The sequence below is a fragment of the Oryctolagus cuniculus genome, chromosome 16, assembly GCF_051225735.1.
Source record: "Oryctolagus cuniculus isolate XC-2025 breed Fujian yellow rabbit chromosome 16, ASM5122573v1, whole genome shotgun sequence".
Lineage (NCBI taxonomy): Eukaryota > Metazoa > Chordata > Mammalia > Lagomorpha > Leporidae > Oryctolagus > Oryctolagus cuniculus.
Genome location: NC_142882.1, coordinates 30738426 through 30761695, shown reverse-complemented (window position 1 = coordinate 30761695; position 23270 = coordinate 30738426).

Sequence of the window (23270 nt, the reverse complement as noted above, 5' to 3'; positions counted from 1 at the left end):
AACGCATATTTGTTGTGTTTTTTATTTCATAATGGCTACTCTGTCCAAACTCTTGTTTGTATTACGTCAGAATACAAAATTTGGAAAGGAAGAAGGCAAAACCAACTCAGACCCAGAAAACATGTAGGAAATTGCCGCTAAAGAAACCAAAAACAGCTGAGGCACGCAAAACAATGACAGTAAGCCAGAATTGCAACAAGCCAACAGCTGTGTCCTGTTGGAAAAAGACCGTTGTTCCGGTGCCCTGAACTCAATATGCCAGCCTCAAAACCAAAGCTCACATCAGAAAATTCATTACAAACCATGATAAATCAGAAAAATGAGACAAAAGCCAAAGAAATGCACGAGTTCTTAGTGATATTTGGCTGGATTTAGACACAAGGAAACTGGCTGTTTAAAGATTCATCCCCCTTTCCACTGACTGACTTTGGAATTCTGATTGATTTCACCTCAAAATCGCACTCACACTCAATTTGGAGGGAATTAGAATCTGTCCCCTCAGCAAAAGGGTTCCATGTCATTTTCCAAAACACAGAAACTAATGTTGATCATGTTGCCAGTAGATTTCTAATCCTGAAAGGGCAATTTCTGTGTTTTTTTTTTCTTTCATAATGGCTACTCTGTCAAAATCTTGCTTGTATTGCATCAGAATACAAAATATGGGAATAAGAAGGCAAAACCAACTCAGACCCAGAAAACATTAAGGAAATTGCCGCTCAAGAAACCACAAATCAGCTGAGGCACCCAAAACAATGACAGCAAGCCAGAATTGGAGCAAGCCAACAGCTGTGCCCTGATTGAAAAAGAACCTTCCTCTTGGGCCCTGAATTCAATATGCCAGCCTCAAAACCAAAGCTCACATCAGAAAATTCATTACAAACCATGATAAATAAGAAAAAAGAGAAAAAAGCCAAAGAAATGCAAGAATCCTTAATGATATTGGGCTTGATTTAGTCGCAAGGAAACCGGCTGTCCCCAGTTTCATCCATACCTCCAGCTGTCTGCCTGTGGAATTCTGACTGAATTACCCTGAAAATCGCAGTGAAACTCAGTTTGGAGTCAATTAATATCTGTGACCTCAGCCAAAGTGTAACATTTTTTTTTCCAAAACACAAAAACTCACCTTGGTCATGTAACCTGTAGATTTTTAAGCTTCAAATGCCCATTTGTTGTGTTTTGTATTTCATAATCGGTACTCTGCCCAAACTCATGTTTGTATGGCGTCAGAATACAAAATTTGGGAAGGAGGAAGGCAAAACCAAATCAGACCAAGAAAACATTTAGGAAATTGCCGCTCAACAAACCAAAATTGAGCTGAGGCACCCAAAACAATGACAGCAAGCCAGAATTGGAGCAAGCCAACAGCTGTGCCCTGTTTGAAAAAGACCATTCCTCCAGTACCCTGAACTCCATATTCCAGCCTCAAAACCAAAGCTCACATCAGAAAATTCATTACAAACCATGATAAATAAGGGAAATGAGAAAAAGCCAAAGAAATGCAAGCCTGTGGAATCCTAACTGAATTAACTGAATTAATCTGAAAATCGCAGTGAAACTCGGTTTTGGAGGCAATTAATATCTGTCACCTCAGCCAGAGTGTTCAATTTTAATTTCGAAAACAAAAAATTATACCTTGGTCTTGTGACCAGTACATATATAAGCTTCAAACGCATATTTGTTGTGTTTTTTATTTCATAATGACTACTCTGTCCAAACTCTTGTTTGTATTACGCCAGAATACAAAATTTGGGAAGGAAGAAGGCAAAACCTACTCAGAGCCAGAAAACCTTTAGGAAATTGCCACTCAAGAAACCACAAATGCACTGAGGCACCCAAAACCTTGAAAGCAAGCAAGAATTGGAGCAAGCCAACAGCTGTGCCCTGATTGAACTAGACCATTAATCCAGTGCCCTGAACTCCATATTCCAGCCTCAAAACCAAAGCTCACAAAAAAAATCATTACAAACAATGATAAATAAGGGAAATCTGAGAAAGCCAAAGTAATTCAAGAGTCCTTTGTGGTATTTGGCTGGATTTAGACACAAGGAAACTGGCTGTTTCCGGATTCATCCCCCCCTTCCACAGACTGACTTTGGAATTCTGACTCAATTCACCTCAAAATCGCACTCACACTCAATTTGGAGGGAATTAGTATCTGTCCCCTCAGCAGAAGTGTTCCATGTCATTTTCCATAACACAAAAACTCATCTTAGTCATGTTGCCTGTAGACTTCTAATCCTGAAAGGGCAATTTACTGTGTTTTTTTTTTTTTCTTTCATAATGGCTACTCTGTCCAAAATCTTGCTTGTATTGCGTCAGAATACAAAATTTGGGAATAAGAAGGCAAATCCGACTCAGACCCAGAAAACATTTAGGAAACTGCAGAAAAAGAATCCACAAATCAGCTAAGGAATCCATAAAAATGACAGCAAGCAGAACTGGAGCACGCCAACAGCTGTGCCCTGATTGAAAAAGAACCTTCCTCTTGTGCCCTAAACTCAATATGCCAGCCACAAAACCAAAGCTCACATCAGAAAATTCATTTCAAACCATGATAAATAGGAAAAATCTGAAAAAAGCCAGAGAAATGCAAGTTTTCTTAGTGATATTGGGCTTGATTTATTCCTAAGTAAACAGCTGTTTCCAGATTCATCCACAACTCCCAGCTGAGTGAATAGGTATTCTGACTGAATTCACCTCAAAATGGCAGTGAAATTCGGTTTGGAGACAATTAATATCTGTCACCTCAGCCAAAGTGTTCCATTTTATTTTCCAAAACAAAAAAACTCACTTTGGTCATGTTTCCTATAGATTTCAAAGCGTCAAACGCCTATTTGTTGTGTTTTTTATTTCATAATGGCTACTCTGTCCAAAATCTTGCTTGTATTGCATCAACATAAAAAATTTCGGAAGGTAGAAGGCAAAGCCAACTCAGACCCAGAAAACATTTAGGAAATTGCCACTCAAGAAACCAAAAGTCAGCTGAGGCTCCCAAAACCATGACAGCAAGCCAGAATTGGAGCAGGCAATCAGCTGAGTCCTGATTGAAAAAGGCCATTCTTCCGGTACCCTGAACTCCATATTCCAGCCTCAAAACCAAAGCTCACATCAGGAAATTCATTACAAACCACGATACATAAGAAAAATGAGAAAAAAGCCAAGAAATGCAAGAAACCATAATGATATTGAGCTGGATTTAGTTGCAAGGAAACCGGCTGTTCCCGGATTCATCCAACACTCCAGCTGACCGCGTGTGGAATTCTGACTGAATTAACCTGAAAATTGCAGTGAAACTCAGTTTGGAGGCAATTAATATCTGTCACCTCAGCCAAAGTGTTCCATTTTATTTTCCAAAACACAAAAACTCACCTTGGTCTTGTTACCTGTAGATTTCCAAGCTTCAAATGCCTATTTGTTGTGTTGTTTATTTCATAATGGCTACTCTGTCCAAACTCTTCTTTGCATTGCATCAGAATACAAAATTTGGGAATAAGAAGGCAAATCCAACTGAGACACAGAAAACATTTATGAAATTGCCACTCAAGAAACCACGAATCTTCTGAAGCATCCAAAACAATGACAGCAAGCCGGAATTGGAGCAAATCAACAACTGTGCCCTGATTGAAACAGAACCATCCTCTTGTGCCCTGAAGTCAATATGCCAGCCTCAAAACCAAAGCTCACATCAGAAAATGCATTACAAACCATTACAAATAAGAAAAATGAGAAAAAAGCCAAAGAAATGCAAGAATCCATAATGATATTGGACTTGATTTAGTCGCAAGGAAACCGGATGTTCCTGCATTCATCCACCCCTACAGCTGACTGCCTGTGGAATTCTGACTGAATTAACCTGAAAAATGCAGTGAAACTCAGTTTGAAGGCAATTAATATCTGTCACCTCAGCCAAAGTGTTCCATTTGATTTTTCAAAACTCAAAAACTCACCTTGGTCATGATACCTCTAGAATCATAACCTTCAAACGCCTATTTGTTGTGTTTTTTATTTCATAATCGGTACTCTGTCTGAACACATGTTTCTATTGCGTCACAATACAAAATTTGGGAAGGAAGAAGGCAAAAACCTCTCAGACACAGAAAACATTTAGGAAATTGCCGATCAAGAAACCAAAATTCAGCTAAGGCACCCAAAACAATGACAGCAAGGCAGAATTGGAGCAAGTCAACAGCTGTGCCCTGATTGAAAAAGAACCTTCCTCTTGTGCCCTGAACTCCATATTGCAGCCTCAAAACCAAAGCTCACATCAGAAAATTCATTACAAACCATGATAAATAAGAAAAATGAGAAAAAAGCCAAAGAAATGCTAGAATCCATAATGATATTGGGCTTGATTTAGTCGCAAGGAAATTGGCTGTTCCCAGATTCATCCACCCCTCCAGCTGACTGCCTGTGGAATTCTGACTGAATTAACCTGAAAATCGCAGTGAAACTCAGTTTGGAGGCCATTAATATCTGTCACCTCAGCCAAAGTGTTCCATTTTATTTGCCAAAACACAAAACCTCATCTTGTCCTGTTACCTGTAGATTTCTGAGCTTCAAACGCCTATTTGTAGTGTTTTTTATTTCATAATGGCTACTCTGCCCAAACTCTTGTTTGTATTGCGTCAGAATACAAAATTTGGGAAGGAAGAAGGCAAAACCAACTCAGACCCAGAAAACATTTAGGAAATTGCCGCTCAAGAAACCACAAATCGGCTGAGGCACTCAAAACAATGACAGCAAGCCAGAATTGGAGCAGGCCAACAGCTGTGCCCTGTTTGAAAAAGACCATTCCTCCGGTGCCCTGAACTCCATATTGCAGCCTCAAAACCAAAGCTCACATCAGAAAATTCATTACAAACCATGATAAATAAGAAAAAAGAGAAAAAAGCCAAAGAAATGCAAGAATCCATAATGATATTGGGCTTGGTTCAGTCGCAACGAAACCGGCTGTTCCTGGATTCATCCACCCCTCCAGCTGACTGCCTGTGGAATTGTGACTGAATTAACCTGAATATCGCAGTGAAACTCCATTTGGAGGCATTAAATAACTGTCACCTCAGCCAAAGTGTTCCATTTGATTTTCCAAAACACAAAAACTCCCCTTGGTCGTGTTACCTGTAGATTTCTAAGCTTCAAAAGCCTATTTGTTGTGTTTTTTATTTCATAATAGCTACTCTGCCCAAACTCTTGTTTGTATTGTGTCAGAATACAACATTTGGGAAGGAAGAAGGCAAAACCAACTCAGACCCAGAAAACATGTAGTAAATTGCCGCTCAAGAACCACTAATCGGCTGAGGCACTCAAAACAATGACAGCAAGCCAGAATTGGAGCAGGCCAACAGCTATGCCCTGTTTGAAAAAGACCATTCCTCTGTTACCCTGAACTCCATATTGCAGCCTCAAAACCAAAGCTCACATCAGAAAATTCATTACAAACCATGATAGATAAGAAAACGAAGAAAAAAGCCAAAGAAATGCAAGAATCCATAATGATATTGGGCTTGATTTAGTCGCAAGGAAACCGGCTGTTCCCGGATTCATCCACCCGTCCAGCTGACTGCCTGTGGAATTCTGACTGAATTAACTTGAAAATCACAGTGAACCTCAGTTTGGAGGCAATTAATATCTGTCACCTCAGCCAAAGTGTTCCATTTGATTTTCCAAAACACAAAAACTCACCTTGGTCATGTTTCCTGTAGATTTCTAAGCTTCAAACGCCTATTTGTTGTGTTTTTTATTTCATAATCGGTACTCTGTCTGAACTCATGTTTGTAATTGCGTCACAATACAAAATTTGGGAAGGAAGAAGGCAAAAACCTCTCAGACACAGAAAACATTTAGGAAATTGCCGCTCAAGAAACCAAAAGTCAGCCAAGGCACCCAAAACAATGACAGCAAGGCAGAATTGGAGCAAGTCAACAGCTGTGCCCTTTTTGAAAAATAACCTTCCTCTTGTGCCCTGAACTCCATATTGCAGCCTCAAAACCAAAGCTCACATCAGAAAATTCATTACAAACCATGATAAATATGAAAAATGAGAAAAAAGCCAAAGAAATGCTAGAATCCATAATGATATTGGGCTTGATTTAGTCGCAAGGAAATTGGCTGTTCCCAGATTCATCCACCCCTCCAGCTGACTGCCTGTGGAATTCTGACTGAATTAACCTGAAAATCGCAGTGAAACTCAGTTTGGAGGCCATTAATATCTGTCACCTCAGTCAAAGTGTTCCATTTGATTTTCCAAAACACAAAACCTCATCTTGTCCTGTTACCTGTAGATTTCTGAGCTTCGAACGCCTATTTGTAGTGTTTTTTATTTCATAATAGCTACTCTGCCCAAACTCTTGTTTGTATTGTGTCAGAATACAACATTTGGGAAGGAAGAAGGCAAAACCAACTCAGACCCAGAAAACATTTTGGAAATTGCCGCTCAAGAAACCACTAATCGGCTGAGGCACTCAAAACAATGACAGCAAGCCACAATTGGAGCAGGCCAACAGCTGTGCCGTGTTTGAAAAAGACCATTGCCCCGGTGCCCTGATCTCCATATTGCAGCCTCAAAACCAAAGCTGACATCAGAAAATGCATTACAAACCATGATAAATAAGAAAAATGAGAAAAAGCCAAACAAATGCAAGAATGCATAATGATATTGGGCTTGATTTAGTCTCAAGGAAACAGGCTGTTCCTGGATTCATCCACCCCTCCAGCTGACTGCCTGTGGAATTCTGACTGAATTAACCTGAAAATCGCAGTGAAACTCAGTTTGGGGGCAATTAATATCTGTCACCTCAGACCATTTTATTATCCAAAACACAAAAACTCACCTTGCTCGTGTTACCTGTAGATTTCTAAGATTCAAACGCCTATTAGTTGTATTTTTTATTTCATAATGGCTACTCTGTCCAGAAAGCATTTAAAATTTCCGCTCAAGAAGCCACAAATCGGCTGAGGTACTTAAAACAATGACAGCAAGGCAGAATTGGAGCAGGCCAACAGCTGTGCCCTGTTTGAAAAAGACCATTCCTCCGGTGCCCTGAACTCAATTTGCCAGCCTCAAAACCAAAGCTCACATCAGAAAATTCATTACAAACCATGATAAATAAGAAAACGGAGAAAAAAGCCAAAAAATGCAAGAATCCATAATGATATTGGGCTTGAGTTAGTCGCAAGGAAACCGGCTGTTCCCGGATTCATCCACCCCTTCAGTGGACTGCCTGTGGAATTCTGACTGAATTAACCTGAATATCGCAGTGAAACTAAGTTTGGAGGCAATTAATATCTGTCACCTAGCCAAAGTGTTCCATTGTATTTTCCAAAACACAAAAACTCCCCTTGGTCGTGTTACCTGTAGATTTCTAAGCTTAAAACGCCTATTTGTAGTGTTTTTTATTTCATAATGGCTACTTTAAACAAACTCTTGTTTGTATTGCTTCAGAATACAAAATTTTGGAAGGAAGAAGGCAAAATCAATTCAGACCCAGAAAACATGTAGGAAATTGCCGCTCAAGAAACCACAAATCGGCTGAGGCACTCAAAGCAATGACAGCAAGCCAGAATTAGAGCAGACTAACAGCTGTGCCCTGATTGAAAAAGACCATTCCCCCGGTGCCCTGAACTCCATATTGCAGCCTCATAACCAAAGCTGACATCACAAAATTCATTACAAACCATGATAAATAAGAAAAATGCGAAAAATCCAAAGAAATGCAAGAATCCATAATGATATTGGGCTTGATTTAGTCACAAGGAAACGGGCTGTTCCCGGATTCATCCACCCCTCCAGCTGACTGCCTGTGGAATTCTGACTGAATTAACCTGAAAATCGCAGTGAAACTCACTATGGAGGCAATTAATATCTCTCAAATCAGCCAAAGTGTTCCATTTTATTTTCCATAACACAAAAACTCACCTTGGTCGTGTTACCTGTAGATTTCTAAGCTTCAAATGCCTATGTGTTGTGTTTTTTATTTCATAATGGCTACTCTACCCAAACTCTTCTTTCTATGGCGTCAGAATACAAAATTTGGGAAGGAAGGGGGCAAAACCAACTCAGACCTAGAAAACATGTAGGAAATTGCCGCTCAAGAATCCACAAATCGTCTGAGGCACTCAAAAGAATGACAGCAAACCAGAATTGGAGCAGGCCAACAGCTGTGCCCTGTTTGAAAAAGACCATTCCTCCGTTACTCTGAACTCCATATTGCAGCCTCAAAACCAAAACTCACATCAGAAAATTCATTAGAAACGATGATAAATATGAAAACGAAGAAAAAAGCCAAAGAAATGCAAGAATCCATAATGCTATTGGGCTTGATTGAGTCGCAAAGAAACCGGTTGTTCCCGGATTCATCCACCCCTCCAGCTGACAGCCTGTGGAATTCTGACTGAATTAACCTGAAAATCGCAGTGAAACTCTTTTTGGAGGCAATTAATATCTGTCACCTCAGCCAAAGTGTTCCATTTGATTTTCCAAAACACAAAAACTCACCTTGGTCGTGTTACCTGTAGATTTCTAAGCTTCAAACGCCTATTTGTTGTGTTTTTTATTTCATAATGGCTACTCTGCTGAAACTCTTGTTTGTATTGCGTCAGAATACAAAATTTGACAAGGAAGAAGGCAAAAGCAACTCAGACCCAGAAAACATTCAGAAAATTGCCGCTCAAGAAACCACAAATAAGCTGAGGCACCCAAAATAAAATGACAGCAAGACAGAATTGGAGCAGGCCAACAGCTGTGCCCTGTTTGAAAAGGACCATTCCTCCGGTGCCATGAACTCAAAATGCCAGCCTCAAAACCAAAGCTCACATCCGAAAATTCATTACAAACCATGATAAATAAGAAAGATGAGAAAAAAGCCAAAGAAATGCAAGAATCCACAATGATATTGGGCTTGATTTAGTCGCAAGGAAACCATCTTTCCCGGATTCATCCACCCCTCCAGCTGACTGCCTGTGGAATTCTGAGAGAATTAACCTGAAAATCGCAGTGAAACTCAGTTTGGAGGCAATTAATATGTGTCACCTCAGCCAAAGTGTTCCATTTGATTTTCCAAAACACAAAATCTCACCTTGGTCGTGTTACCTGTAGATTTCTAAGCTTCAAACTCCTATTTCTTGTGTTTTTTTTATTTCATAATGGCTACTCTGTCCAACCTCTTGTTTGTATGGCGTCAGAATACAAAATTTGGGAAGGAAGAAGGCAAAACCAACTCTGACCCAGAAAACATTTAGGAAATTGCCACTCAACACACCAAAAATCAGCTGAGGCACCCAAAACAATGACAGCAAGCCAGAACTGGAGCAAGCAAATGGCTGTGCCCTGTTTGAAAAAGAACCTTCCTCTTGTGCCCTGAACTCCATATTGCAGACTCAAAACCAAAGCTCACATCAGAAAATTCACTACAAACCATGATACATAAGAAAAATGAGAAAAAAGCCAAAGAAATGCAAGAATCCATAATGATATTGGGCTTGATTTAGTCTCAAGGAAATCAGCTCTTCCCAGATTCGTCCCCCCCTCCAGCTGACTACCTGTGGAATTCTGACTGAATTAACCTGAAAATCACAGTGAAACTCAGTTTGGAAGCAATTAATATCTGTCACCTCAGCCAAAGTGTTCCATTTGATTTTCCAAAACACAAAAACTCACCATGGTCGTGTTACCTGTAGATTTCTAAGCTTCAAAAGCCTATTTGTTGTGGTTTTTATTTCATAATGGCTACTTTAACCAAACTCTTTTTTGTATTGCGTCAGAATACAAAATTTGACAAGGAAGAAGGCAAAACCAACTCAGACCCAGAAAACATTTAGGAAATTGCCGCTCAAGAAACCAAAAGTCAGCTGAGGTACCCAAACCAATTACATTAAACCAGAATTGGAGCAAGCAAAGAGCTGTGCCCTGATTGAAAAAGAACCATCCTCTTCTGCCCTGAACTCCATCTTCCAGACTCAAAACCAAAGCTCACATCAGAATTCATTACAAACCATCATAAATAAGAAAAATGAGAAAAAAGCCAAAGAAATGTAAGAATCCATAATGATATTGGGCTTGATTCAGTCGCAAGGAAACCGGCTGTTCCCAGATTCATCCACCCCTCCATCTGGCTACCTGTGGAATTCGACTGAATTAACCTGAACATCGCAGTGAAACTCAGTTTGGAGGCAATTAATATCTGTCACCTCAGTCAAAGTGTTCCATTTGATTTTCCAAAACACAAAAACTCACCTTGGTCGTGTTTTCTGTACATGTATAACCTTGAAATGCTTGTTTGTTGTGTTTTTTATTTCATAATGGCTACTTTGTCCAAACTCTTGTTTATATTGCATCAGAATACAAAATTTGGGAAGGAAGAAGGAAAAACCAACTCAGACCCAGAAAACATTTAGGAAAATGCCGCTCAAAAAACCACAAATCGGCTGAGGCACCCAAAACAATGACAGCAAGCCAGAATTGGAGCAAGCCAACACTTATGCCCTGATTGAAAATGCCATTCCTCTTGTGCCCTGAACTCCATATGCCAGCCTAAAAACCAAAGCTCACATCAGAAAATTCATTACAAACCATGATAAATAAGAAAAATAAGAGCCAAAGAAATGTAAGAATCCATAATGATATTGGGCTGGATTTATTCGCAAGGATACCGGCTGTTCCCAATTCATCCACCCCTCCAGCTGACTGCCTGTGGAATTGTGACTGAATTCACCTGAAAATCGCAGTGAAACTCAGTTTGGAGGCAATTTATATCTGTGACCTCAGCCAAAGTGCTACATTATTTTTTCCAAAACACAAAAACTCACCTTGGTCATGTAACCTGTAGATTTTTAAGCTTCAAATGCCCATTTGCTGTGTTTTTCATTACAAAATGGCTGCTCTGCCCAAACTCTTGTTTGTGTGGCGTCAGAATACAAAATTTGGGAAGGAAGAAGGCAAAACCAACTCAGACCCTGAAAACATGCAGGATATTGCTGCTCAAGAAATCAAAAGTCAGCTGAGGCACTTAAAACAATGACAGCAAGCCAGAATTCGAGCAGGCCAACAGCTGTGCCCTGTTTGAAAAAGGCCATTCCTCCGGTGCCCTGAACTGCATATTGCAGCCTCAAAACCAAATCTCACATCAGAAAATTCATTACAAACCTTGATAAATAAAAAATGAGAAAAAAGCCAAAGAAATGCAAGAATCCATAATGATATTAGGCTTGTTTTATTCGCATGGAAACCGGCTGTTCCCAGATTCATCCACCCCTCCAGCTGACTGCCTGTGGAATTCTGACTGAATTAACCTGAAAATCGCAGTGAAACTCAGTTTGGTAGCAATTAATATCTGTCACCTCAGCCAAAGCGTTCCATTTTATGTTCCAAAACACAAAAACTCACCATGGTCGTGCTACCTGTAGATTTCTAAGCTTCCAAATCCTATTTCTTGTGGTTTTTATTTCATAATGGCTAATCTGCCCAAACTCTTGTTTGTATGGCATCAGAAAAGATAATTTGGGAAGGCAGACAGCAAAACCAACTCAGACCCAGAAAACCCATAATGATATTGGGCTGGATTTATTCGCAAGGATACCGGCTGTGCCCAGATTCATCCACCCCTACAGCTGACTGCCTGTGGAATTGTGACTGAATTCACCTGAAGTCAGCCGCGGCACCCAAAACAATGACGGGAAGCAAGAATTGGAGCAGGCCAACAGCTGTGCCCTGTTTGAAAAAGACCATTCCTCTTGTGCCCTGAACTCCATATGCCAGCCTCAAAACCAAAGCTCACATCAGAAAATTCATCACAAACCATGATAAATAAGAAAAAGGAGAAAAAAGCCAAAGAAATGCAAGAATCCATAATGATATTCAGCTTGATTTCGTCACAAGGAAACCGGCTGTTCCCGGATTCATCCACCCCTCCAGCGGACTGCCTGTGGAATTCTGATGTAATTCACCTGAAAATCGCAGTGAAACTCAGTTTGGAGGCAATTACTATCTGTAACCTCAGCCAAAGTGTTCCATTTGATTTTCTAAAACACAAAAACTCACCTTGGTCGTATTACCTATAGATTTCTAAGCTTTAAACGCATATTTGTAGTGTTTTTTATTTCATAATGGCTACTCTGCCGAAACTCTTGTTTGCATGCCATCAGAAAAGAAAATTTGGGAAGGAAGAAGGCAAAACCAACTCAGACCCAGCAAACATTTAGGAAATTGCCGCTCAAGAAACCAAAATTCAGCTGAGGCACCCAAAGAAATGACAGCAAGCCAGATTTGGAGCAGGCCAACAGCTGTGCCCTGTTTGAAAAAGAGTATTCCTCCGGTACCCTGAACTCCATATGCCAGCCTCAAAACCAAAGCTCACATCAGAAAATTCATTACAAACCATGATAAATAAGTAAAATGAGAAAAAAGCCAAATAAATGCAAGAATCCATAATGATATTGGTCTTGATTTAGTCACAAGGAAACCGGCTGTTCCCAGATTCATCCACCACTCCTGCTGACTGCCTGTGGAATTCTGACTGAATTAACCAGAAAATCGCAGTGAAACTCACTTTGGAGGCAATATATATCTGTGACCTCAGCCAAAGTATTCCATTTGATTTTGCAAAACATAAAAACTCACCTTGGTTATGTTACCTGTAGATTTCTAAGCTTCAAAGGCCTATTTGTAATGTTTTTTAATTCATAATGGCAACTCTGTCCAAACTATTGGTTGTATCGTGTCAGAATACAATATTTGGGAAGGAAGAAGGCAAAACCAACTAAGATCCAGAAAACATTTAGTAAATTGCCACTCAAGAAACCAAAAGACAGCTGAGGCACCCAAAACAATGATAGCAAGCCAGAATTGGAGCATGCCAACAGCTGTGCCCTGATTGAAAAAGAACCTTCCTCTGGTGACCTGAACTCAATATGCCAGCCTCAAAACCAAAGCTCACATCAAAAAATTCATTACAAACCATGATAAATAAGAAAAATGAGAAAAAAGCGAAAGAAATGCAAGAATCCATAATGATATTGGGCTGGATTTAGTCGCCAGGAAACCGGCTATTCCCGGATTCATCCACCGCTCCTGCTGATTGCCTGTGGAATTCTGACTGAATTCATCTGAAAATCGCAGTGAAACTCAGTTTGGAGGCAATTAATATCTGTCACCTCAGGCAAAGTGTTCCATTTGATTTTCCAAAACACAAAAACTCACCTTGGTCGTGTTACCTGTAGATTTCTAAGCTTCAAACGCCTATTTGCTGTGTTTTTCATTACAAAATGGCTACTCTGCCCAAACTCTTGTTTGTATTGTGGCAGAATACAAAATTTGGGAAGGAAGAAGGCAAAACCAACTCAGACGCAGAAAACATTTAGGATATTGCCGCTCAAGAAACCACAAATCGTCTGAGGCTCCCAAAACAATGACAGCAAGCCAGAATTGGAGCAGGCCAAGAGCTGTGCCCTGTTTGAAAAAGAGCATTCCCAGCCGGCTCCGCGGCTCATTAAGCTAATCATCCACCTAGCGGCCCCAGCACACCAGGTTCTAGTCCCGGTCTGGGTGCGGATTCTGTCCCGGTTGCCCCTCTTCCAGGCCAGCCCTCTGCTGTGGCCAGGGGGTGCAGTGGAGGATGGCCCAAGTGCTGGGGCACTGCACCCCATGGGAGACCAGGAAAAGCACCTGGCTCCTGGTTCCTGCAATCGGATCAGCGCGGTGCGCCCGCCGCAGCACACTGGCCGCGGCGGCCATTGGAGGGTGAACCAACGGCAAAGGAAGAAATTTCTCCCTGTCTCTCTCTCTCACTGTCCACTCTGCCTGTCAAGAAAAAAAAAAAAAAAGGAAAAAGACCATTCCCCCAGATCCTGAACTCCATATTGCAGCTTCAAAACCAAAGCTCACCTCAGAAAATTCATTACAAACCATGATAAATAAGAAAAATAAGAAAAAGGCCAAAGAAATGCAAGAATCCATTATGATATTGGGCTTGATTCACTCGAAGGAAACAGGCTGTTCCAGGATTCATCCAACCATGCAGCTGACTGCCTGTGGTATTCTGACTGAATTAACCTGAAAATCACAGTGAAACTCAGTTTGGAGGCAATTAATATCTGTCACCTCAGCCAAAGTGTTCCATTTGATTTTCCAAAACACAAAAACTCACCTTGGTCGTGTTACCTGTAGATTTCTAAGCTTCAAACGGCTATTTGTTGTGTTTTTTATTTCATAATACCTACTCTGTCCAAACTCTTGTTTGTATTGCATCAGAATACAAAATTTGGGAAGGAAGAAGGCAAAACCAACACAGACCCAAAAAACATCTAGTAAATTGACACACTAGAATCCACAAATTTGCTGAAGCACTCAAAACATTGACAGCAAGCCAGAATTGGAGGAGGCCAACAGCTGTGCCCTGATTGAAAAGAACCAACCTCTTGTTCCCTGAACCCAATATGCCAGCCTTAAAACCAGAGCTCACATCAGAAAATTTATTACAAACCATGATACATAAGAGAAATGAGAAAAAGCCAAAGAAATGCAAGAATCCATAATGATATTGGGCTTAATTTAGTCGCAAGGAAACCGGCTGTTCCTGGATTCATCCACCCCTGCAGCTGAATGCCTGTGGAATTCTGATGGAATTAACCTGAAAATCGCAGGGAAACTCAGTTTGGAGGCAATTAATATCTGTCACCTCAGCCAAAGTGTTCCATTTTATTTTCCAAAACACAAAAACTCACCTTGGTCGTGTTACCTGTAGATTTCTGAGCTTCAAACGCCTATTTGTTGCACTTTTTATTTCATAATAGCTACTCTGTCCAAACTCTTGTTTGTATTGCATCAGAATACAAAATTTGGGAAGGAAGAAGGCAAAACCAACTCAGACCCAGAAAATATTTAGGAAATTACTGCTAAAGGAACCAAAAGTAACCTGAGGCATGCAGAACAATGACAGCAAGACAGAATTGGAGCAAGCCAACAGCTGTGCCCTGATTGAAAAAGAACCATTCTCTTGTACCCTGAAATCCATTTTGCAGCCTCAAAACCAAAGCTCACATCAGAAAATTCATAACAAACCATGATAAATAAGGGAAATGTGAAAAAGCCAAAGAAATGCAATAGTCCTTTGTGATATTTGGCTGGATTTAGACACAAGGAAACTGGCTGTTTCAGGATTCATCCCACCCTTAAACAGACTGACTTTGGAATTCTGATTGAATTCACCTCAAAATGGCACTCACACTCAATTTGGAGGAAATTAGTATCTGTCCCCTCAGCAGAAGGGGTCCATGTCACTATCCAAAACAAAGAAACTCATCTTGATTGTGTTGCCTGTACAGTTCTAATCCTGAAAGGCCAATTTGCTTTGTTTTTTTTTTTTTCTTTCATAATGGCTACTCTGTAAAAATCTTGCTTGTATTGCATCAGAATACAAAATTTGGGAATAAGAAGCAAAAGTAACTCAGACCCAGAAAACATTTAGGATATTGCCACTCAAGAATCCACAAATCAGCTGAGGCACCCAAAACAATGACAGCAAGCCAGAATTGTAGCAACCCAACAGCTGTGCCCTGATTGAAAAACAACCCTCCTCTTTTGCCCTGAACTCAATATGCCAGCTTAAAACCAAAGCTCACATCAGAAAGTTCATTACAAACCATGATAAAAAAAAAAATGAGAAAAAGCCACAGAAATGCAAGAATCCATAATGATATTGGGCTTGATTTAGTCGCAAGGAAATCGGCTCGTCCAAGATTCATCCCCCCCTCCAACTGACTGCCTGTGGAATTCTGACTGAATTAACCTGAAAATCGCAGTGACAATCAGTTTGGAGGCAATTACTATCTGTCACCTCAGCCAAAGTGTTCCACTTTATTTTCCAAAACACAAAAACTCACTTGGTCTTGTTACCTGTAGATGTATAAGCTTCAAACGCCTATTTGTTGTGTTTTTTATTTCATAATGGCTACTCTGTCAAAACTCTTGTTTGTATTGCCTCAGAATACAAAATTTGGGAAGGAAGAAGCAAAACCAACTCAGACCCAGAAAACATTTAGGAAATTGCCGCTCAAGAAACCAAAATCAGCTGAGGCACCCAAAACAATGACAGCAAGCCAGAATTGGAGCAAGCCAACAGCTGTGCCCTGTTTGAAATAGAACCGTCCTCTTGTGCCCTGAACTCAATATGCCAGCCTCAAAACCAAAGCTCACATCAGAAAATTCATTACAAACCATGATACAAAAGAAAAATGAGAAAAATCCAAAGCAATGCAAGAATCCATAATGATATTGGGCTTGATTTAGTCACAAGGAAACCAGATGTTCCCGGATGCATCCAACCCTCCAGCTGACTGCCTGTGGAATTCCGACTGAATTAACCTGAAAATTGCAGTGAAACTCAGTTTGGAGGCAATTACTATCTGTCACCTCAGCCAAAGTGTTCCATTTGATTTTCCAAAACACAAAATCTCACCTTGGTCGTGTTACCTGCAGCTTCAAATGCCTATTTGTTTTGTTTTTTATTTCATAATGGCTACTCTGTCCAAACTCTTGTTTGTATTGCGTCAGAATACAAAATTTGGGAAGGAAGAAGGCAAAACCAACTGAGACCCAGAAAACATTTAGGAAATTGCCGCTCAAGAAACCACAAATCGGCTGAGGCACCCAAACCAATGACAGCAAGCCAGAATTGGAGCAAGCCAACAGCTGTGCCCTGATTGAAAAAGTTCCTTCCTTTTGTGACCTCAACTCCATATTGCAGCCTCAAAACCAAAGCTCACATCAGAAAATTCATTACAAACCATGATAAATAAGAAAAATGAGAAAAAAGCCAAAGAAATGCAAGAATCCATAATGATATTGGACTTCATTTAGTCACAAGGAAACCGGCTATTACCGGATTCATCCACCCATCCAGCTGACTGACTGTGGAATTCTGACTGAATTAAGCTGAATGGAGGCAGTTAATATCTGTAACCTCAGCCAAAGTGTTCCATTTTATTTTCCAAAACACAAAATCTCACCTTGGTCATGTTGCCTGTAGATTTCTAAGCTTCAAACGCCTATTTGTTGTGTTTTTTATTTCATAATGGCTACTCTGCTGAAACTCTTGTTTGTATTGCGTCAGAATACAAAATTTGGGAAGAAAGCAGGCAAAACCAACTGAGACTCAGAAAACATTTACCGAATTTCCGCTCAAGAAACCAAAAGTCAGCTGAGGCACCGAAAACAATGAAAGCAAGCCAGAACTTGAACAAGCCAACAGCTGTGCCCTGATTGAAAAAGACCATTAATCCAGTGCCCTGAACTCCATATTGCAGTCTCAAAACCAAAGCTCACATCAGAAAATTCATTACAAACCATGATAAAGAAGAAAAATGAGAAAAAAGCCAAAGAATTGCAAGAATCCATAATGATATTGGGATTGATTTAGTCGTAAGGAAACCGGCTGCTCCCGGATTCATCCACCCCTCCAGCTGACTGCCTGTGGATTTCTGACTGAATTAACCTGAAAATCACAGTGAAACTCTGTTTGGAGGCAATTAATATCTGTCACCTCAGCCAAAGTGTTCCATTGTATTTTCCAAAACACAAAAACTCACCTTGGTCGTGTTACCTGTAGATGTATAAGCTTCAAACGCCTATTTGTTTTGTTGCTTATTTCATAATGGCTACTGTAAACAAACTCTTGTTTGTATTGCATCAGAATACAAAATTTGGGAAGAAAGAAGGCAAAATCAACTAAGACCCAGTAATCATTTAGGAAAATGCCGTTCAAGAAACCAAAAGTCAGCTGAGACACCCAAAACAATGACAGCAAGCCAGAAGTGGAGCAAGCCAACAGCTCTGCCCTGTTTGGAAAAGACCATTCCCCCGGTGGCCTGAACTCCATATTGCAGCCTCAAAACCAAAGCTCACATCAGAAAATTCATTACAAATCATGATAAATAACAAAAATGGGAAAAAAGGCAAAGAAATGCAAGAATCCAGAATGATATTGGGCTTGATTCAGTTGCAAGGAAACTGGCTGTTCCCGGATTCATCCACCCCTCCATCTGACTGCCTGTGGAATTCTGACTGAATTAACCTGAAAATCGCAGTGAAACTCAGTTTGGAGGCAATTAATATCTGTCACCTCAGCCAAAGTGTTTCATTTGATTTTCCAAAACACAAAACCTCACCTTGGTCATGTTACCTGTAGATTTCTAAGCTTCAAATGCCTATTTGCTGTGTTGTTTATTTCAAAATGGCTACTCTGTCCAAACTCTTGTTTGTATTGTGTCAGAATACAAAATTTGGGAAGGAAGAAGGCAAAACCAACTGAGATTCAGAAAACATTTAGGAAATTGCCGCTCAAGAAACTGAAGGACACTGAGGCACCCAAAACCTTGAAAGGAAGACAGAATTGGAGTAAGTCAACAGCTGTTACCTGATTGAAAAAGACCATTCCTCTGGTGCCCTGAACTCCATCTTGCAGGTTCAAAACCAAAGCTCACATCAGAAAATTTATTACAAACCATGAAAAATAAGAAAATTCCTAAAAAATCCAAAGAAATTCAGGAGTTCTTAGTGATATTGGTCTTGAATCATTCCCTTGTTAATGGCTGTTTCCAGATTCATCCATACCTCCCAGCTGAGTGTCTGTGGTTTCTGACTGAATTAACATGAAAATCGCAGTGAAACTCGGTTTGGAGGCAATTAGTATCTGTCACCTCAGCCAAAGTTCCATTTGATTTTCCAAAACACAAAAACTCACCTTGGTCGTGTTACTTGTAGATTTCTAAGCTTCAAATGCATATTTGTTGTATTGTTTATTTCATAATGGCTACTCTGTCCAAACTCTTGTTTATATTGCGTCAGAATACAAAATTTGGGAAGGAAGAAGGTAAATCCAACTGAGACTCAGAAAACATTTAGGAAATTGCCGCTCAAGAAACCAAAAGTCAGCTGAGGCACCAAAAAAATGACAGCAATCCAGAACTTGAGCAAGCCAACAGCTGTGCCCTGATTGAAAAAGACCATTATCCAGTGCCTGAAATCCATATTCAAGCCTCAAAACCAAAGCTCACATCAGAACATTCATTACAAACCATGATAAATAAGAAAAATGAGAAAAAAGCCAAAGAAATGCAAGAATCCATAATGATATTGGGCTTGATTTAGTTGCAAGGAAACCGGCTATTCCCGGATTCATCCACCCCTCCAGCTGACTGCCTGTGGAATTCTGACTGAATTCACCTGAAAATTGCAGTGAAACTCAGTTTGGAGGCAATTAATATCTGTCACCTCAGCCAAAGTTACCATTTTATTTTCCAAAACACAAAAACTCACCTTGGTCGTGTTACCTGTAGATTTCTAAGCTTCAAACACCTATTTGTTGTGTTTTTTATTTCATAATGGCTACCGTGCCCAAACTCTTGTTTGTATTGTGGCAGAATACAAAATTTGGGAAGGAAGAAGCCAAAACCAACTCAGACCCATAAAACATTTAGGAAATTGCCGCTCAAGAAACCAAAATTCAGCTGAGGCACCCAAAACAATGATAGCAAGGCAAAATGGGAGCAAGGCCACAACTGTGCCCTGTTTGAAAAAGACCATTCCTCCTGTGCCCTGAACTCCATATTCCAGCCTCAAAACCAAAGCTCACAGCAGAAAATTCATTACAAACCATGATAAATAAGGGAAATGTGAAAAAGCCAAAGAAATGCAGGATTACTTTGTGATATTTGGCTGGATTCAGACACAAGGAAACTGGCTGTTCCTAGATTCATACCCCCTTCCACAGACAGACTTTGGAATTCTGATTGAATTCACCTCAAAATCGCACTCACACTCAATTTGGAGGGAATTAGGATCTGTCCCCTCAGCAGAAGGGTATCATGTCATTTTCCAAAACACAGAAACTCATCTTGGTCGAGTTGCCTGTAGATTTCTAATCCTGAAAGGGCAATTTGCTGTGTTATTTTTTCTTTCATAATGGCTACTCTGTCAAAATCTTGCTTGTATTGCATCAGAATACAAAATTTGGGAAGGAAGAAGGTAAAACCGACTCAGACCCAGAAAATATTTAGCAAATTACCGCTCAAGAAACCACAAATCGGCTGAGGCACCCAAAACAATGACAGCAAGCCAGAATTGGAGCAAGCCAACAGCTGTGCCCTGATTGAACAAAACCATTAATCCAGTGCCCTGAACTCCATATTCCAGCCTCAAAACCAAAGCTCACAAAAAATAATCATTACAAACAATGATAAATAAGGGAAATCTGAGAAAGCCAAAGAAATTCAAGAGTCCTTTGTGGTATTTGGCTGGATTTAGACAGAAGGAAACAGGCTGTTTCTGGATTCATCCCCCCCTTCCACAGACTGACTTTGGAATTCTGACTCAATTCACCTCAAAATCGCACTCACACTCAATTTGGAGGGAATTAGTATCTGTCCCCTCAGCAGAAGTGTTCCATGTGAATTTCCAAAACACAGAAACTCATCTTGGTCGTGTTGCCTGTAGATTTCTAATCCTGAAAGGGCAATTTACTGTGTTTTTTTTTTCTTTCATAATGGCTACTCTGTTCAAAACCTTGCTTGTATTGCGTCAGAATACAAAATTTGGGAATAAGAAGGCAAATCCGATCAGTACCAGAAAACATTTAGGAAACTGTAGAAAAAGAATCCACAAATCAGCTGAGGCACCCAAAACCTGACAGCAAGCCAGAATTGGAGCAAGCCAACAGCTGTGCCCTGATTGAAAAAGAACCTTCCTCTTGTGCCCTAAACTCAATATGCCAGCCACAAAACCAAAGATCACATCAAAAAATTCTTTTCAAACCATGATAAATAGGAAAAATCAGAAAAAAGCCAAAGAAATGCAAGTTTTCTTAGTGATATTGGGCTTGATTTATTCCTAAGTAAACAGCTGTTTCCAGATTCATCCACAACTCCCAGCTGAGTGAATAGGGATTCTGACTAAATTCACCTCAAAATGGTAGTGAAATTCGGTTTGGAGACAATTAATATCTGTCACCTCAGCCAAAGTGTTCCATTTTATTTTCCAAAACAAAAAAACTCACTTTGGTCATGTTACCTATAGATTTCCAAGCTTCAAACGCCTATTTGTTGTGTTTTTTATTTCATAATGGCTACTCTGTCCAAAATCTTCCTTGTATTGCATCACATACAAAATTTGCGAAGGTAGAAGGCAAAGCCAACTCAGACAAAGAAAACATTTAGGAAATTGCCACTCAAGAAACCAAGTCAGCTGAGGCACCCAAAACCATGACAGCAAGCCAGAATTGGAGGAGGCAATCAGCTGAGTCCTGATTGAAAAAGGCCATTCTTCCGGGACCCTGAACTCCATATTCCAGCCTCAAAACCAAAGCTGACATCAGGAAATTCATTACAAACCAGGATACATAAGAAAAATGAGAAAAAAGCCAAGAAATGCAAGAATCCATAATGATATTGAGCTGGATTTAGTCGCAAGGAAACGGGCTGTTCCCGGATTCATCCACCCCTCCAGCTGACTGCCTGTGGAATTCTGAATGAATTAACCTGAAAATCGCAGGGAAATTCAGTTTGGAGGCAATTAATATCTGTCACCTCAGCCAAAGTGTTCCATTTTATTTTCCATAACACAAAAACTCACCTTGGTCGTGTTATCTGTAGATTTCTAAGCTTCAAACACCTATGTGTAGTGTTTTTTATTTCATAATGGCTGCTCTGGCCAAACTCTTGTTTGTATTGTGTCAGAATACAAAATTTGGGAAGGAAGAAGGCAAAACCAACTCAGACCCAGAAAACATTTAGGAAATTGCCGCTCAAGAAATCACAAATCAGCTGAGGCACCCAAAAAAATGTCAGGATGCCAGAATTGGAACACGCCAACAGCTGTGCCCTGATTGAAAAAGAACCTTCCTCTTGTGCCCTGAACTCAATATGCCAGCCTCAAAACCAAAGCTCACATCAGAAAATTCATTACAAACCATGATAAATAAGAAAAATCAGAAAAAAGCCAAAGAAATGCAGGAGTTCTTAGTGATATTGGGCTTGATTTATTCTCTTATTGCTGGCTGGTTGCAGATTCATCCACACCTCCCAGCTGAGTGTCTGTGGTTTCTGACTGAATTAACATGAAAATCGCAGTGAAACTCGGTTTGGAGGCAATTAATATCTGTCACTTCAGCCAAAGTGTTCCATTTTATTTTCCAATACACAAAAACTCACCTTGGTCATGCTACTTGCAGATTTCTAAGCTTCAAACGCAATTTGTTGTGTTGTTTATTTCATAATGGCTACTGTGCCCAAACTCTTGTTTGTATTGTGTCAGAAGCAAAATTTCAAAAGGGAGAAGGCAAAACCAACTCAGACCCAGAAAACATTTAGGAAATTTTCACTCAAGAAACCAAAAGTCAGCTGAGGCACCCAAAACAATGACAGCAAGCCAGAATTGGAGCAAGCCAACAGCTGTGCCCTGATTGAAAAAGAACCTTCCTCTTGTGCCCTGAACTCAATATGCCAGCCTCAAAACCAAAGCTCACATCAGAAAATTCATTACAAACCATGATACATAAGAAAAATGAGAAAAAAGCCAAAGAAATGCAAGAATCCCTAATTATATTGGGCTTGATTTAGTCGCAAGGAAACCGGCTGTTCCCGGATTCATTCGCCCCTCAAGCTGACGGCCTATGGAATTCTGACTGAATTAACCTGAAAATCGCAGTGAAACTCAGTTTGGAGGCAATTAATATCTGTCACCTCAGCCAAAGTGTTCCATTTGATTTTCCAAAACAGAAAAACTCACCTTGGTTGTTTTACCTGTAGATGTCTAAGTTTCAACATCCTATTTCTTGTGTGTTTTATTTCATAATGGCTACTCTGTCCAAACTCTTGTTTGTATTGCATCAGAATACAAAATTTGGGAAGGAAGAAGGCAACACCAAATCAGACCCAGAAAACATTTAGGAAATTGCCGCTCAAGAAGCCAAAAGTCACTGAGGCACCCAAAACAATGACAGCAAGCCAGAAGAGGAGCAAGCCAACAGCTGTGCCCTGATTGAAAAAGAACCATCCTCTTGTGCCCTGAACTCAATATGCCAGCCTCAAAACCAAAGCTCACATCAGAAAATTCATTACAAACCATGATAAATAAGAAAAAAGAGAAAAAAGCCAAAGAAATGCAAGAATCCATAATGATATAGGGCTTGATTTAGTCGCTAGGAAACCGGCTGTTCCTGGATTCATCTACCCCTCCAGCTGACTGCCTGTGGAATTCTGACTGAATTTACCTGAAAATCACAGTG